Raw genomic sequence first — 18,286 nt, 5'->3', positions numbered from 1 at the left:
ACAAAAACTTTTCACGTACGAGAAATGTTTTTGCAACAGTTTTTTGATGTGTATTGCGCTACAAATCGATCACGCGTCGAGATACTGCGCAATTTCTCTTTTACGAATATAAATTTCCACAACATTTACGGGGGAAAAAAAAAAACGTTTTGCACGGAAAGAAATTACTTCAATCGCGGTATTTGACTAATTGAAAGAATATTCGCGAATATAAATTGAGATACTAACAAGTAATTCGCATCGCGATCCCTTTAAAGTCTACTCCAAAAAACAGCGCCGTCGAAAAAGTTTTAACCACATGCAATCACACTCACGTTTTTTCGAGGAATCAAAAATAGTATCCAATTCGCCCTTCGAACACATCTTCAATTTGTCGGGCATTGGCTGAAAGTGTAAAATTACTAGCGTTCTTCAACGTTTTTTTTTCTCCCGTTGCTTTTTTTTATTTTATCTTATCTTTTTTTTTTTATATCACAAACGCTTGAACAAACAACTGGAACACTGTAGAAAAATACCTCTGCGTAGAAAAAAAAAAAAAAAAAACAAATAACATGTAATATCAAAACATCTTTCACGTATTCGTTGAATATGAAATCGAACCTTATCTAACAATTGAAACTAGATCAGTATTCACCCGTCCTGGTTTTAGTTAGCAACGCGAAGCTGACTGTGAGTCTCATTCGCTACATCGGCCCTAATTTACTACATCATTCGCGCTATAGTAAACGTCGAGAGTATCATGCGATAGTATTACCGTCCAACAGAATTGATCTATTCTATTTCCATTATACAATCTGAACTACAAGACCCACGTACAATCGTCTAATTCAACGAGGATAGGTTACAAATGGCTTTAATATAGTATTTACACAAGAGTATATATATATATGTTGAGAATATTGCGCGATACACCAGACTTGAATTGGTCTATTCTTCTTCCATTATACAGCTCAAATCATGAGACATATATGACGTCGTGTGATTCAACTAGTATCATATTGCGGTGCTGCTACGACAGTGACAGAGGAGTATAGGTCGTAGAATAGTATAAGTAGTATCTCGAAGATATTGCGCGACGCGACGGTAAGATTGTTATTCATTCTATTGTCAATCCAAACTGTATGGTCGATATATGTACAACAAGGTGGTTCGCGAAGAGAAAAATAATATTATTTTTGTCTGTGCTGCTTCCTCATAAAACTGTTTTTTTTTTTTTTTATGATAAAAGACAAATCCTCTGCTTTGAGATCGATTGGATAAGACTCAGAGGTCTTGCTTTCGAGTTTTCGTTTTTATATTGAAATAACACGAAGTAAGAAAATGCTTAACACAACTTACCATGGATTTTGCAGGAAAATATATACGAAAATGAAAAATAATAAAAACTTGAATTTTCTCTGAATTTGATACGATTATTTTTGATTTTTCAATTTTTTCAGCTCCAAGTCACAATAATTCTTAAATTATGCAAAATTGGATAAAATATCTGGAGACCTTCTTTGTACTAAATATCGTTGTTGTAAAGGTCTCTTGATATTTTTCATTTTCGACTATATTTTCACGCAAAATCAATGCTGAGTCAAAGTCAGCATTTTCCTACATTTTATTTGGACGTAAAAACGAAAACTGGAAGGCTGGATCCTTAAATCTTATCCGATCGAGTTCGGATTTCCAGGAGATTTGTTTTTCATCATAAACAACAGTTTTACGAGGAAGTAGCACTGAAGAAAATATTTTTTTTCGGGTGAACCACCCTAATGCCCAACCGTCCTAATTAAACAAGAATCACGTAATGGTTCTGCGGATCGGTGTCCGTCAATCTACAACCCTTCATGGTCGGTGGTTTCGGTTGCTGAAGAACCTTTTCGCTCCATTAGCTTACGTCTATTTAGGTTAAAGAGAGGCTAGTTTTCCGCGTCAACTACGAGTGTGCCATGCATGTTGCATGCCTGTTTACAAGTGGCGGAAGAGTTGTTAAACAGAAGGCTGCATAAACGTTGCGAGAATCGTGCATATATGCATACTTATAACCCAGATCAGTGGCTCGTAACTTTTAACGACTTGGCCAATGGCAGCGTTACCTTCCCACGTCTTCCTGGTCTTGGCTAAAACTGTAAAATTAGACGTATACATGTCCTATGCAGATCAGCTCTTACTCGCGACTGGTTGGCTGGGTTATTACAGGCTCATTATCATGGTCGTGCTTTCTTTTTTCACTTTTATGCCTAATGAGCTTAGAAAATCACAAGAGTTTAATGGTTTTTCGTTATGGGGATAATATCTCCTCTTTCATTCACAATGGACAACTTTATTACATGAAAGCGTACAGCGTGGGTTGCTTTTCACTGTTATTGTTTCTTTTCTTCTTAAATTCTCAACCCCGATCAGTTTTTAACGATCTTCAGGAATTGATGAAGACGATATTCGTGGGGGATGAAAAATAACAGAGCGTTGAGTAAATTCGAGTCTCGTGTGGCTCATTAAGAAGACACCAGCCCCTCCCTTAAGCTCCTCGGCAGATCCAAACAAGGAAATTCTCAGTTTTTATGTCATCAATATGCCTTTTCGTTTGTAGGCAGTAAATATTTCGGGGGAAGCTACAAGCTTACTGCGTTACTTAGTCATGGACACTCTAACCGACAAATTATTCTTATTTGGAGAAAAATTCACGAAGCAAAAGAAAGAAAACGAATATTTAAATAAGAAGCACGGGGTCCTTGGGTAACGACTGTCAGTTATTTGGAGATTGAATGAAGAGCTTTGTATGCATGATTTATCGTCGATTCTTCATATTTTAATGTAACAAGCTTTTAACGTCGTCCGCTCGATGAACATGAAGAACGACTTGAATCGTTTCGTCCGGACATATCGCTGAGATCTGAACTTGACTCTAACGCTGCATATCGGAGTCAACATGACTCCACGGCATGATACCGTAAATTTCATATAAAAAAGATTGAAAAGAATCTAATCTGATTCAAGATACGTGATGAAATATCGTAAAAATCGTTGCTTCGTTGCTTTTTGCAAAAACTTAACGTCACTCAAATAAATGCCTTTTTTTCATTACGCAGTATGTCTATATTCTTTTAATCAAATCTCTATGTCTCGAGAGTTACTCAGTCAATTTTTGAACGCAACATATTGAAAATTCAGTGATTTATAATTTTTTGAGTAAAATTATCAATTTTCCGGTAATTTGTTGTTTTACGAATTTTTTTCACATTCAAAATTTCTTTCTGTTACGAATAACTAATTTCTATCGACATGTCATAGTTAGAGAGTATCCCAAAATTTTTTCAAGGTATTTGAATCGATATCTCCGATTTTACGAAATGATTTTTGGGGTAGGATCTTCAAGAACCCCTGCGTGACACCAGTGTTTATACACCTCAGCGTTAATTACCCGAAATCTGCCAACGCGTGCAATTACCTCGCGCGTATTTCTATTGATACAAGCAATTATATACACGCGATCGTATTTATTACGCCGTGCAGAACTCGGGGTAAATTTGCGATCGTAACCTTGGCCAAATAATATTACCTTGATCAACGAAGATCATTGATCGCCGCAAATTACGCTATATTATCCATTTTGGGCCTTTCGTTGGAAGCGTTGGATTTTGCTGCAGTTTGCTGCAACGCCGTCGAGTGGCAGCTCGGCATAGGAAAGAACACATCCGCTGGTCACATTTCCTGGAATGGATTATTTTAGGTGGCCAGGATTTGCAGTTGGGGAAAATCCTTTCTCAGTATCATTTGAACGGTTCACGTACGACGGAAATTATTATGGCAGCATGGAATGTGGTGCAATCAGTGCGCAGCAGCAGATTATCGAATCGGTTATGGTAGCAATAAGAGAAAGGATTTCTCTGCGGAAGTTTCGGGAAGAACTTGTTGAGCGAGTTCTTGAATGTTCGAAATTTATACCCTAGCAGCGAAGTTTGTACAACTTTGATGGAAACAGAAACCGAAAGTTTTCGAACTAACTCACCGTCATAACTGTAAAGTTGAATTGGATGCGTGTATATCCTAAGTTATTAACAATAAGTTACAACGTTCGGACGTCCCATTCTTTCGAACTCACACTTTTTCAGCATACCTACGATAAATTTTAGGCATCTATCAAACCGCCGAAAATTAACGGACGAAAAAGACGTGTATATATATTATTTTATCGGGGCACAAAATCACCAACAAACGGGCATCATGCTCGTTGCTGCTGATTCAATACTGATTTTCCAATTAATTAAGAAATGTCCTCAATTGTAGGCACCGCATAATTGCCCGCCGCTGACTAAATCGACGAGTAAATACGTACGAAAAAAGGATCTGCACGAGTTTTACTTCTCCTCAATGACTCGAACGGTTTACCAAACTTTCTCGAACATTGGGCATCGGACCAACCGTAATAAACGAAAACTTTTTCAAGCCCATTACTACACCCGCGTGTCTCTATGTATCTCGGTATTAGACAGTCAAGGACGAGGCAAAGCGAAGCGAAAGCATCCAGATACACACCCAAGTCTTGTCGCAATTTACAAGTTATTTCACACTGATAGGCAGATAGACCGTCGTAAAATTTTCTTATGAGACGAGACTCGTTACTTTTGATGCTACAAACAACCCAAGTTCAAATATCTCTACCGCAGCCGAAGTTGGAGCGCAAATCTCCGATTTTCACATGATGGAATGCCCGACGATGTTCGATTTTCCATTACACCATTCCAACTCCCTTTTGGCACTGGTAGACGGGCGAGGCTGCAGAAAGTTGACTGGATACAATCCATTTTTCAGTATCGTCGTTCAATCGCTGACGCACCCGACGGACCTTTTGTACCCGCGGTGTTGAACTGTACGATGAAAATTATCCAAAACTTATATCTAACTTTGGAAAACCGAGTCAAGAGGTTTTCCTTTTTTCAATACGTTAACCTGACACTTTCGGCACCCGACGCGCCTTCGGGTTCTCAGCATTGACTGATGGACTCGTTTCGCGCTGGTCCTTTTTAACGGACCTTTGTAATGCTTCAACCTCGCGGAATCGGGTACTGGAAATGCTAAACGAGACTGTATTATATATCCTCGCCATTGGAGCTGGCTTAAAACTCTCAACAAAGTACGTAATATCTTTTAATTTCCGATTTCAACAAGGAGAGAAAGTATTAGATGAATTTTTCACCGAACACTTCAACCCTTTCTTCCATTATACAGGGTAGATCCAAATTACATAGTGTATTTCCAATCTTCGAACCCCATTAGCAGATTAAATATTTGGACGATAAGATTGTTTCACATCACTGAAATAGGTTTTACACATTAGGAATACCGCCGTAGGCTTTTCGAGTATTCACGTGTATTTTCCATACGATTCATGTGTTCACGTTCAGTAATATTAATATTTCATCCTCGCGTATCCATGTAACACTTTTTGCGCGGTTTTATAAAAGGGACGCCTCGCTCCTGCACTTTCGTCGGTCGCGTGTCATGGTTGAATATCACCAGTCGTGTAACAACATTAGTATACGTACGTTATGGGCACCATGCTATGCGTGCCGTGGAATAAATTGACGGATCTTCACGCGTCACTGTTATCTGTAAAATGGTCCATGGATGGTTCGTCAGGTCGTGATATCTGGCAAACAGTGCTGAATAAATCAGCAGCATCTACGTCAGAAGTGAGGACGACCACGCATTGGCAAATAGTCCTATCCAATCTTCGCGGAGATCGAAACGTTACTACATCGCGAATATTAATCACGTACCGGGAATTCCCACAGTCAGTTCCCTACTGGTGATAATATTTTGTTAAATACCTACTGCATACATAGTACAGTCGGTAATGGTATGATCACTTCCTCAGATCTGCATTCGGTTGGATAGTTGGGGGTGGTGTTTGCTGTTTACTCAAATCCAATCAAGTGCTGAGTTTGAAAATTCGATTTTCTCTGGCCACGAAAGTTGCCGGTTGCAAGTGAGAAACTGTCAAATGCTTTACTGTAATCAAATAGAATTGAAATGGTAATACGCCTTTCGTCAATACTGATGCATTTCGATATCATGGTTGACGTGAGTCAAAAACACTGTTATTACCGAGCTAATCTACGATCTGTTTATGAACGAGACGTTCCAGTACTTTTGACGGTTCACTCAGATTATCTATCGGGCGCGTATCTGACGATGAAAGAGGTGTTTTAATTTTAGATAGTGGGCGAAGACAAGCTTTTTTCCAATATTGCGGAAACTTTGATGACTGCAGAGAAAGATAAAAAGTTGTGTTAACTGTAAGTAAGAAACTTGGAGCTACTTAACCACGGAGGAAAGCGAAATACCGTCGAGTCCAGACGAATAAGATGCTGAACCTCGGTTGGAAGATATTAATGAACATACTTGAGTAGACGTGATTTCTGCACAGTGAAGTGACTGACGATCTGACCGAACAGCCGAACCCAACACTCGGATTTATTGATAAGAACAGGGCGGCAATTAGCTGGATATAAGTTTTTTTTTGCCCATATTGATGAAATTTTAATGTGATAATGAACGATTTATTTGTATTATGACTCAATGTGGATGTGGAAGTCGAAGGTTCTTGGTTATTCTGACCTATGGCTAACTCGTGTTTATTTTTATCCAGACTATGTATGTCAAGGACGTCGTTGAGGAAATTCGGAACGCCTAGAGCCAGAAAAACTTTTTCGAAGATCACTCGAGCAGAGTCATTGACTGCTAAAGGAACACCGAATAGCAAAATCTCAGTGGAAGGATACAAAAAGGCAGTCGAGACCAAGGAGAGAAGACTGCAAGATTGAAGGCCCATCGTTTATATACGACTCGACATTTCATTTATTTAAGCCTTTAGCAAGCGATTCTCATTTTGATAGTCAGTGGATTCAACCCCAGGATTCTCAGAGTATTCCTCAAGAATGGAGATGCGGTTAGTCAGAGCTTCCTGCGTAACAGCAAGATCGAAGACATCACTTCGAAGCTCAGCAATGTTATGTTCAACCCCAAGAAAGGAGCTCTGAATTGATTCGAGTTTTTGTTAGTCAACAAGCTTGACGATTCCAGCTGGCGCATGACATCGTATAGATTAGTTGGCTTATTGTTAGTCGCTGCTGGAGGCACTGGTTGCAAAAAGTGGTGGAACGATGCATTGAACAGGTGTCACAGCAAACATCTGTTCTGCCTGTGCAATTGCGAGTGCTGTCAAATCCGAATTTCTCGATCGCACATGAAGTGTTAAAAGACAAGCCACGTCACTTGTACACTTAATCTTTTCTCCCACTCACTCGAGTCGTTCGACCACAAAGACCACAACGAGCAGACATCCATTTCCAATAACTATGCTAACTGTAGTAATAGCAAATTCATCAGCCAATGTCGTGAGAGATAGGACAAAAAATTGCGACCGTTGAGCAGCATACACGTTTTGCAACATACAGTCACAGTACAGCCATCTACACTCGGTACCTACAGACTCACATACCTATGAAATCAGAGCATCAGATGATAAGCAATCCTAGGCGAGGGATTCATAGACGAGAACTGGGCGCAAGCGAAGCTCAGCGTTGCAATGGTTGCACTCCTGTAATACAGAAAACAAGTGTCATCTGTCTTCAAGTGCACTTTTATTATAAATTGAGATTTGTTTCTGCGAGTAGGTACAGAAAATATCAGCAGCTGATCTAAACACGTCAGCCTTCGACGGGAGACCACCTAGAGAAAGGACATACCTGACAATAAAACATAAGTAAGCCGGGATAGATCGTAGGATCGTAGGGTAGATTGAATATGCTATGGCGCGTGATTATGTATCTTGTCTTGTTGCGCGAATTGCTACTGGAAATTGCAGGTTCGAGCTATTAAGGCTAATAAGATTTGTCGAGGAGGTTTTTTCCTCCGTTCTTCTTGCTCGTCCTGATTCTTTTTTCTTTTTCTTTTTCACCTTCTTTTTTCCATACTTCAAGTAGGTATAACCTGCAGCGGCTCAGGGCTAATTAAGAACTTGCGAAAGCGCAGGATGATAATAATGAGCGGTATTAACGATGGAATTTATATCCTCTGCCCTTTAATAACCACACGGTCATACTGCTATAATGAATTTATCGTAATCACATTTTTAGACTTTTTTTTTGTCTACCTTCGATTATGACACCTAACAAGTTGGGTTTCATCGCTATTAATTAATGACTTAATGACTATACTGGTTTATAAGGATGCAGTTTCCGCACTATCCGTGTACTTCATATAAGGTTTTCCATTAATTATTCGAATATCTTGAGTATACCATCGGTATTTTTGTTGCTTGTGTTTTTTTCCTCTGTAATCGATAACTAGAAACGCATTCGATGAGGATTCTTATTTCGTTTCGAATTCTACGACGTTCTTTGCCTGTCCTCATATTACCGCGGCAAAGACAATTTTTCCTGGAAGATTTCATCCGAGAAGAAAAAACCGAAAACGCTGTCAGCCTGTGGAAATATTTTAGCCTCTCCAGAATTTTCCTCTTACTAAACGAAAAGCACGAGGAAATCTTTTGAATTTTCGTCCAAAACCGTTTACTCGAAGTTGCGGGTATGAAAAGTCTCGGAAGACCTCGTTTTACAAAATTGTGCAACGTCGAGGAGAAGAAAAAGAAGAAAAAGAAGCAGAAATAAAAAAGGATTTCAAGGTATAATAAGTCAGCGTTCCGAGGGCGTCAACGGTGGTCCTTTTCAAGGGTATCCTGGTTAGCCGCGAATTAGGGATCATCGAGGTGAGCATCAGCCGAAGCAGCGATAATCCGTGGATTCAAGAAATAATCGTATTTCAAGTATCCGGTTATGGAGACCCGGCCGGTTCCCTCTCGATCCTCTTCCCGAGGATTTCCCCAAGGGTAAACATTGTTACCAGCGGTAAGTTGCAAGCACCCGGAGGACACGAGACGTGTAAATTTCCTCGGGTATCCTTGGCGCCAGGACAGCCAGGCGACGTTTATGGGCTGCACGAATATACCTACGTCGTCGTGTCTCCTCCACGTCCAGGTTATAACGAATTGTCATAGTCAACTCGGGGACTGTCAGTTTATTTGGTTGGCCGGAATGTTGACCGCTTCGGATTCAGTTTCGGTTTCGGCTTCTCGCGATATCTGCGGCTGCGTCGCTCCGTCCGCTGATCGTCGTGGCGCTTGGATTCAGTTTGCAGCGCGCTCTCAGCCCGCGACGTGAAATTTCCACCCTTGGAAAGCTCCTCGGCGAATATTTTTAAATATAGAAAGTTAACGGGAGAGGGTGTTGTTTTACACCGGGTAGGTTAAAATACTTCCGGTGGAATGTTGCCGACTCCGTTTACCAAAGTTTATTAAATTTATTTATTCGTAAAAGAATTTGCGATAGACATTCGCGAATGATATTATTATGAGGAAAAGTTATTGTTAGAGGCTGTTGTTTGTTGTTTCTACAAGTTTTATAGAATATATTTGAATGGTAGGAAAGTGCTTGCACCGTTATCAAGCGCCACGTATAAACTGCTGTTCATGACAAATTATATGACAAGAATCGCGAACTGACATTTTTTTGCAGTCTTTTATCATTCCGTCCACTTTATTTTCGATAAGTAGTTTTTAACGATTTTATCTCGCAACTCGTTGCAATTATTTTCTACAAAACTTCATTTTGAAAATATAATTATATCGTACGCGCGGTATTTTTAATATTAACTGTTAGGGTATGCTGTATGATTGTGGTGAAAAATTCTTTCGGAATTTAACGAAAGGAGAATTGCTCGTCGCAGGTACGCTGGTAAAATTAATTATCGTTCGCGTAACTTTAACGGGGTGTCTCTCCCTTGCAGTGTGAAAAATCCACCTACTTTCAACTCAATGTTCAAGCAAACCAGTTCTGCTAATGGTTAATAAATTTTAGAAATATAGTTGTATGTTGAATCACGCTAATTTTATAAAAGTGTTCAGTCATCGAATCTTCCCAGCGAAACTTGGAACCCATAAGGATTGTGTTTTAAAAGCAGATTTCGATTTCACCGCAAAGCTATCTCCTCCATTTTTCATCTAAGACCGTTACAATACGTGTGGCTTTTGCAGAATTAATTGCAAAAAAAAATCTGGAAAGTATTTGCACCTGAAATTTTTCATCCTTGGAATTTTATTCGAATATATTTCTTTCTACCGGTTGTAACACGCACATATTACAGTTTGCGAGAATCAAATCTCCTCTGTTTCATGTTGCTTTATTTTTAGCCATAGTAACTCAGCTCTAATATACGCGAGAATAGCTCGCTTGTATCGATCTATTAATTTTTCAATCCTTGCAATCCGGTAAAAGCTTGAAATTTTCATCAAAATTTCTAGCTGTTTGAGCTTGCGAAAAACGAATAATCGGTTTTTCCTTTACACCAATTGGGTTGGGATGCCCCCTTAAATGGAGCGAAGAATTTCGACGTAATGAGCGCAAATGAATTCGCGGTGTGCCGCGATTGATTGTCAAACGAATTTTGAAAATGTTTGCTCTTAGCGAGGGACGGTTCTCGAAGAAAAGTCATTTTGAATAAATAAAAATATCAGCCAAAATCAGGGAGTAATCGGAGGCTGCTGATCCTTGGTCAGAACTTGATTGGGGCTGTTCAACATCAGACGAGGTAAGATAAGGCATCATTATACGGTTTATCCGAACTTGCTTTGATCCATTTCAAGTAAACATAATATTCGGTGATCAGACCATCGTCGATGCTCGTCTTATTTGCGGCTCTGCAAGTCAGGCTTCGTGAGAATGCGTAACGCGCATCGTTGCCCGCCATCTAAGCAAGCAAATTGAATGCATATTAACGTCCAAGTACTCGGCGTTGTAATACTTGAGAGGGAGAAAAATTACTGTCGGATTTGATAATTTTCCATTGAAAAATCAGTGACTGGCGCAGTAATATCAATAAATAAGTGCGCCAGTAACTAAATTTTTCCTTCCGTGTTGGCCAACACCAAACACGGTTAACAGAATGTTCAATTCAGTTTCGTTGAAGTTGATCGACTCTCGAATTGATCCGTTGGCCGACATTATAAACCAGCGAGACTCGGAGCCGGTTAAATTGATTACATAAACGCTACGTGCTTCTGCGTAACGATTATGCTGGAAAGGTTTCGTGAGAATTATACGTTGCAGATGTACGTAAATGCGCGTACGTAATATACATATAGACAAATAATACGTGCGGCAAAAGCGAGGATTACTTTTATATATAGACAAATTGGTAAAATAAAACGATTTTCTCCGAAACGCGGTTAATTTTCACAGTTGCCCGTTCAAGTTATTCTGATGGAGTTCAGCACAGCCTGTAAGAATCAGACGAAGAGAAAACGCTTTCTCGGATGCTGACCTTTTGCTTTCGACTTACTCGAAACTGGATTTGACGGAAGGATGCTGGCTCTGGTCTCCGATAAGATTGCCACACCTTATAGGTTCACTTGCCTTATCGAATCATTTTCCTCTATATACTTCCGTGCGCGTCTTACTGCAGCTGACCTTTCTTCATGCACATATGCAGGGTTGCGAATAGCGTCAAGGTTGCCAGGGAGATATATAAGCTGCATATCTTGGCTTTTGCCACTCAGAGATGAATAATAAAACAAGTTTAACGCACTAGAGTTGAAGTGAAGGCAACTGAATTGCGTTCCGAAGATTTACGACCGCTAACAGTAAGCAAAGATGCTCTAGCTCGGCTGCTATGAGCCAATCACAATTACTGCCGGGTTTCAAATTCGTTCGACTCATATTTTCGGTTAATATTTTCATTTCGTATACGTGTCACTTGGCCATGACCGAGATCAAAGGAAATCCCTATGTTGAGCCCAAACCACCGGACTGCCTAATTGAGAGCGGATTCATCAGCTTAAGACTGAGCTCTCGGAAAATTTCTTTCGAATTAACATTCAGATTGATGTGAAAATTGCGACCACACGATCCTCGTGCTTGTAATATCACGCTTGGGTCATCAATCGCCGCACCGAGAAAAATTTCCGTAGATTTTATTTACTACCCAGTCCGTAGCTATGGTTTCATGTTTTACTAATAGTCAAAAAATACAGTTCCACGTAGAAAATTTTTCAATACCAAAATTTTTGAATGTAGCCTCGTATTTTTTCCGTAGATAGAAAGGGGGAAAAAATACATCTTTTTACCTTATTACTCGTGATAAAAGGTTGTACAACGGCGTGTACTTCTTTATACCTACGATTAGACACGCGATATTTGAGACAATCAAAACTTGCCTCGTCTGCGCAGATGAGATAATTTTTCAAAATCCTCTCCTGCCCTCGACTTTCTTTCTTTAATATCCTGTCGCGGTTGGTGGAAGATGTAATATCAGAGACGTACCTCGTAACTTAGATGGCTTTCTTCAAACTTTCAAACGCAAGGTTAATCGATTGAGAAATTCTTGAACGAGGCAGATGTCTTCGCTTGCTCGATCAGAGTGACGTTGCAGGCCAGTCGGTTGTTCCGAGTGTAAATTCAGTGTATCAACAGTAGAATTTCGATGATATGTATGTAAACGTAAGGAGATTGATGCACAAATTCCGAGATCAACGCGGCGATTGCAGAAGCGATTATCCGATAATTGCATAAGAGATTGCACGTCCAGTGCATGTAGGTATTAGCTATGTCGTACTGCAGTTTAAATTATAGGAATAGAAATTGAGAGTGCATTTCTCTGCGAGACGAAAATTTATAACCGCAAGCGCAATTATCTACCCACCGTACGTGTAACAGAATAATTATCTCGCGAGTAAGGCGAGACCGCGGAAGCGGGCTTTGAATAATAAATAATAGTCGCATGCCAGCGCCGACACCCCCGGAAAAATGGAAAGATCCTATCTCACTCACAATCAGGACCTGAAGGTACGCCGAGGTGTGTTGCAGCCTCCTGGAACCCTCGAGGATTCTCCTGGAAGGAAATTAGTGCAAAGTTATTGTTCGAGCAAACTGATACCGGCTCGCTTTCCATCCCAAACCTCCATCCTTCAGCGTGTGTGTGTTTGTGTGTGTGTTGTGTGTACACGTGCTAACTTTATGATTCGTTTAGCGGTTACGAGTCGTTGCAATAGCGGCACATCGTCTCGGGTCCGAATTAGTTTAAACTACATGCGACCGGTCAAACCAGACATTAATAATACGTTAGCACTACGGTTGTACTTCGATTATAAGCGCTCTAAAGTCTGTTTAAATGTTTGAGGTAAAGTTGGTTACTTTATTATACTTGAGTCCGATTGCAGTTGCATTGGATTATTGCTTTTCTGTGAAATTTCTACGGTCAGAGGTGAGATGTTTCGAATCACGTTCAATGATTACTTATTGCCAGACGAAAGTCTTTTGCAATGACAGACATGAGATGCACACTAAATAAGGTTGGACTAGAATTAAGATCCAGTTTTGAGTCGTGGTCTGAAAATTTAGAACGGATTACCTGCTAGGGGCCGAGGAGTCGGCAGGAGGGTTTCACTCGCGGAGAAGATAAATTCAGCCCTGAAAGCTGGAAGATGCTTCTTAAACGTTCAAGCTTTTAATCAGTAAATTAATTACATACCCTGTTTGCGGAAAATTACCTTGAGCAGTGGTATCGGTGCGAGGGTCTGTTAATTCCGCGCTATTGCGGGTGATCGATTAACAAACAGTTTTTCCGGCAATAGATGTGGAGAATAGTAATAAAAACCGCTTTGCAATCGTCGTTGAAATTTGACAGAGTTTTCGGTGACGGAAGAAAAACGAAAAAAAATACTTTTCTAGTTGGTTTGACGAGAAATCTAGTCAAAATCCATGCACGTATGAAATAGTCACACTGCTTGGTAACGGTTATTGATAACGGCCCAAGGATGTGATAGAAAAGAAGAGGAAAACTTATTCTTCTAAATTGGATCCAACCGCCTCGATTCTCTCAGATTTATTTATTTTTTTTCCTTTCAACAGTACGCTCCTAAAGTTTTACGCCCACTCCTGCGTCAAATCAACGGATAAATTCCAACGCGTAAGGAAAATTCGCTCGGGTGAATAGCGAGGAATTTTAATTGCACGCCGAATCGTAGTCGAGTGAATGTTTTCGCTGTTTATTTTCCTTCATACGAAAGGCTTACGTGATATCCGGAATCGAATCGGAAGGATATCGGACGTCCGCAGATTTTTACGAGGACAAATACGAAATGGAAGGAAGGAAAGGCAGAATGTCATTAATCATAATGTCAATGTCACACAAGGGTGGATAAGTTTTACGCGATTGACTTGGTTTCAAATCAAAAACTTATATAGTTCCGATGACCTGCAGCAGATGCCAAAAGTTCAACGCGTAGAATATTATTCCATTCTTTCTATATTGGCGAAAAGTTTTCGGATCGCGAACCGATTCTGGATAGATACATTACATCACCTCCACATCGGTATTGTATACTTTTATCGCCGTCCCATTGAAACTCCCTACTAATTTCACTGTCTGGTTTTCGTCGAGGTTATATTGCGTTATTAAATTTTATTCGTTCTCGATTTACCAGGTGCATACGAATGTCTGAATTCCAAAAGCGAATGGTTATTATTGAATTTACTGTCGCCTCTATAGGTATGTTCGAATGGTGAGCAAAGTATTTGAGACTCGAGAAAAAAACGTAACGGAATCTTGATATGGATCGAGAAGTAGCCCTTCTCAGATAAAAGTAGTAAAGGCGATCCACTGAGCACCGCGTAGAGTTGATCGTAAAAAGTAGGTGGTCCGTATTTTCACGACGCGTTATGGTTCGATGAAGCAATTTTCAAGCCGTTTTTTTCACCCGTTGTGCAAGTCGTTTACACGAAACCTGTCTTGATGCGAAAGTGAGTCAGTTTCGAATCCGTAATGGCTGGGCGATAACCCATCTTGAAAATTATCCTTGTCAACGTTCCCCTTTAATCTGTATTGTCACTTGAGAAACGGATCTGCACGACTACTAAATGTATACGTTACCGCGTATATATGCGTAAAACATGTCTGGCTCCTGCAGAGTGGCGAATCTCAATTTCACTCCCGAGTCAATTACGCCTTATATATTGTGTAAAAAATAACGCCCCACAAAATTTCCAGACGGATTCCAGAATTCTCTGTTGAACGTCAAAGCCGTCTCATATCCACGATTACTTTCCTCGTTAATCTTGAAGAGAGCTTCACTTATTATAATTCTCCTTCTTTGCAGGAATGATTATCTCGTAATTCCTTTTCTTCTTGGAATTTTGGAGATTCTGAAACGGCGAATAGTCTAAGCGCCGAATTCTCGAAGAGATTTTCATTTCTGGTAATGCGATCTTCAAAACTCCGCAATTGCGGAAGCCAAACTAATGTTCTTGGAATTATTAGAAAGGATTTTCGTTCGAATTAATTTCCACGTTCTCTGCCTCATCGTGCGCAGCTTAATGAAACCTGTACGCGGTTTCGGCTGCTGAGTGGTTAAGTGATTTTCGCATCTAATTAAATTCGCGGGAACAGCCCGGCGCTCTTGCTAGCCTAGACGTGCTGCATTCCGAGTGTTTCCGGTACCGCAGCCATGATAAACGAGTCCCTGTGTCCACAATTTACAGTCAACTACTATGTGTATACTTGTATAACCTCGGTTTTCGGAAAACGGAATACCGTCTCAGTTGGTCGGTTAAAAAGAAGCCATTGTCCTTGACAAACGAGACGAATTAATGCTCGCCAGCTGGACCCATTCTTCCTTTGCGTAGCGTACTGCAGGCCATCCTGCGAAATCATGTTCATTATATTCTTCACTCGACTGTACTTCATTCTACTGTATGTGTAGGATAGTACGTGAATTGACGAATAGGTGCGGTATTCATGTACTTGCGGGGACACGTGTTACCATTAATTGAACGCACGAGTAAAACAAGATACGCGTTTTTCCCGTGCGATATCGCGCGTGGCTCGTTACCCTCACGTTGTCGCCATTATTTCCAAATCCGAGGCACCGTACCTTCCATTCCAAATTATTAACCCATTTGTGTTCATCGTTTATACGGTGTGGAACGATACGATCGTATCACGTTTTACGCATCCGGTATACAATTTTGGTGCCTGATTACTTTGGAAAATTTTGTAGTAGATCCACGAAAGATATGAAACTCGGAAAATAACAAATATATATACGTGTATGTATTGATTCGATATTATTTTTGAGCCTCAAATAATTTTACTCGCAGACTTTACGCGAAATTAGTCTGAATGTTCGCTTTTACTTTGTTCGCAATTAGACATTTTGAAAATTCTGATGTACACACACATGCGTTAATATTCTGGAACCGAGTTGTAATATTAAACTTTGATTACTTTTCGGCTTAGCCTGTACAGACGAACTCTACGTAGTATCATCGAGGAATTTTTTTCTTGAATCGTCTCATCGCTGTACACCGTGAAAGAAAACCAATATGCTCGCTTGACGTTGATCTCGTCTCAAGGACCAGTCCGGATATGATCCTAGATCGAGTAACCGACTCTCTTGTATGAACAGAACTCCGTTTTTAGCTAATGTTTACGCTTACTCGAATATCGGATTGGAAGACTTGTTTGTACTCTCCTAAAATAAAGCGTAAGTTATCGGTACCAGGATGGAAAAAAAAAATTTGTTCATTCAATAATTGACGTAAGGCTTTGTTTAACCCGAATTCCCATTATCGTTCCCGCATAATGGAAAGTCGCAAAGTATTTGGATCGATAATAATCATGCAGGGTGACGTAATTAATGCCCAGCTTAACTGCGGTCAGTGTGCTCGTATATCAAGCTCACGTAAATGTGCCCTGAGCCGTGTAATTTTTACCCTTCGCATACCCTTTCACTATACTTCCTTTTTTTGCCCATCTACTCCCTACTTCATCAAGCTGTAACATAGGAAGTTTTTGCAATTTTTTAAAACAATTTATGTCAAGACTCGTCGCAACGATCGTCGTGAGCATAAAGCGTGCCAGCTTTTTATCAAACGATGAAAAAAATAAAATTTTTGAACCATGGTAATCGTGGGCTGGGAAGAAATTGTACTTGAGCGACGATTCGCGCAGATTTAGTAATTTCATACAAGGTTTCCGCTTTACGTATCTACAATGCCGCGATGTTCAGATACCTCTTTAAAGATTTTTAACTATATCTGCATACACAGATGCTAGGAGAAAGAGGATGTTAAATAAAGGCATTGCCGTAATTTTGCTGACGGTGCGTGGGGCACTTCCTGAGCCTTGTTGACCTGCGAGGAAGCAAAACAGGGAGGGTAGATATAATATTCCACGTACGTACTTCCGTGCACACGTACGCCTCATGTAGGTTGTGTATAGTAGGTATCCTGCAGAATACACAAGACCATGCGAGTAATAGATCCCTCGATCGTGATCGCGCTTAATTTATCCACGCTTTTGTGCATAATTTCTACAGAGCATCTCCACAATATACTTTTCAGCTATTCGACCATTGTCTGTAACATATTTTATACCCATTGAAATGGGCAAGCAAGCTTCTTAATCAACTCTCAGCGTAACCCTTCGTCTACATTAAAAATCCAATAAAGACACGGTCGGCGAGCTTGACCTTTCGGTTGAAAATCGGGGCACTGTTAACTGGTGCTTCTGTTCAAGTCAATTGATGCCTCAGTCGAGGCAATAGACTTATTATTATCGTCATACGTAGGTATTGATCGGTCAAATATGCAGCGACGCCTAATTCCAAATATCGAATCGCCGCGAGATAAACGAGTAATTAATCGGATCGGATCGGATCGCGATCGTCAGTGTATGGTTCGATCCTTCAGGATCGCGGTCTGTACAAGTACACGTTTGCATGTCACGTCTGGCTTACCCCAGTCAGGCCAGGATCGCTGGGGATACTGGAAAATGATAGCTTCCTGCCTGATTTATTCCCCCTCTGCTGTCGTGAATCTCCGCAAAACCCGACCTGCCGCCACACCTAACTTACACAGCCTATCCGCCGACACATGGTTCACGTTTCTGTCTATATATGAATATTGCATACACATTCTACGTCCCGGAATTCAGGCAGTGAAGTACAATGTAATTGGACTGGTATTGGTAGCAGCTGCTTTACTTTGAAGTTGTGGATATTTTTGACGTAGAATTCATCGCTGTCGTCTTACACAATTTGCGGGTCAAAGTCAAAGAGTCAAAATTTCACACCCAATGATCAAAGCTCTGATAAAATATTCTGAATTTTGATCATTCGCATAATTTTCGCGAATACTGCGAGAATATTCTTCAATTATACAAAGGCTCCGGTCTCGCATGGAAT

General features: G+C 40.4%; 1 protein-coding gene across 2 annotated transcripts in view; it reads left to right on the top strand.

Moving 5' to 3' along the window:
• Window positions 1-10,227: 10,227 nt before the first annotated feature.
• LOC124416101 (neuropeptide CCHamide-2 receptor-like) overlaps window positions 10,228-18,286 on the top strand; it is a 66,555-nt gene continuing 58,496 nt past the window's right edge. For both annotated transcript variants that reach the window (XM_046896971.1, XM_046896970.1), the window contains exon 1: window positions 10,228-10,635. The gene's annotated coding sequence lies outside the window, so the exon portion shown is untranslated. The remainder of the gene's footprint in view (window positions 10,636-18,286) is intronic.

This window comes from Diprion similis, chromosome 2 (assembly GCF_021155765.1).
Source record: "Diprion similis isolate iyDipSimi1 chromosome 2, iyDipSimi1.1, whole genome shotgun sequence".
In the NCBI taxonomy this organism is placed as follows: domain Eukaryota; kingdom Metazoa; phylum Arthropoda; class Insecta; order Hymenoptera; family Diprionidae; genus Diprion; species Diprion similis.
Note: the sequence above shows the minus strand (reverse complement) of the source record. Positions and strands in the feature narration are given on the sequence as shown.